We start from the raw sequence: 1178 nt of genomic DNA, 5'->3' as shown, positions 1-1178 counted from the left end.
CACACACACACACACACACACACACACACACACACACACACACACACACACATGCACGCACAAATTCAATGACGCACGCGCAGACGCACGAACGCAACATCGCGTTTGGTACGCACATATTGGCCGTCACACGAGCCAAGCCCGCGATGGGTGGCCTCTTGCATGCCTTGCCCCGTTAGAGCATTATGCGCTCCCCCATTTCACTACAGGTCGAATTATTCAGACGTCCGATCTATAGGCGTGTATGCATAGACAGTCAGCGCCCGGCGATAGCAGCCCGCGTGCTCAGAATATGGGATCGTCTCCCATCTTCTGTTTCCATAGACGATGGGAGACACATTCTACTCGTGCTTCTGCGCGTTGAAACAAGCCGTAATTTGACAGGTTGCAATTACGAATTCGAATACGCACTAAGTCGCGTTCGTTCTACATGCGCACACGGGTTCTCGTTTCTCGTTTTTAGCATAATGTGTTTTTTAGCGTAGCCGCATTGATGGGAATTACAGTACAGAGACACGTCGTCGACAGTAACTAATTTCATTAAACTTGCAGCGCAAAGCAGATTAAACTGCCGAACTAATGGCATCCGACATTATGATGACTATAGCGCGAAAACGCTAACCATGAACGCTGTACACTAGTCGAATAAGCATTTGTTTAAGCATGTATTTCATTTTGTTGGCATTAGCAATGTAAATTCGTCAAATGCGTCGATTGTCATTTACCGTACACTACTACTATACTTGCACCCGATTCATCATCGGAAACCCAGCCACCCTTCACGAAAAACATGCGAACAGATTGCCGTGTGAAATCATTACCATAAAGGTAACACCTACGGCTCATATCGCTCCCAATAGGAAGGGCACCACTGTATGAGGAAAAGAGAATTCTACCGTAGACCCGTGGGCGGTTGCGCTATAGATAGATATAGCTCTAGAACTAGAACTCTAGAGCTGAGATAGAGATATATAAAAGGGATGCGACAACGCCGGGTGAGGCGAGAGAGCAGCCGCAGGTGAGGTGGTGTTCCAGGCGGGAAGATGTGTCTCTCTACTTGATGTGTATGAGTGTGCGCGCGAGAGTGTGTATGTCGTGCGTGTGTGTGCGTGTATGTGTGTGTGTGTGTGTGTGTGTGTGTGTGTGTGTGTGTGTGTGTGTGTGTGTGTGTGTGTGTG

This window comes from Priapulus caudatus, unplaced genomic scaffold, assembly GCF_000485595.1.
Source record: "Priapulus caudatus unplaced genomic scaffold, Priapulus_caudatus-5.0.1 Scaffold423, whole genome shotgun sequence".
In the NCBI taxonomy this organism is placed as follows: Eukaryota; Metazoa; Priapulida; class Priapulimorpha; order Priapulimorphida; family Priapulidae; genus Priapulus; species Priapulus caudatus.
Note: the sequence above shows the minus strand (reverse complement) of the source record.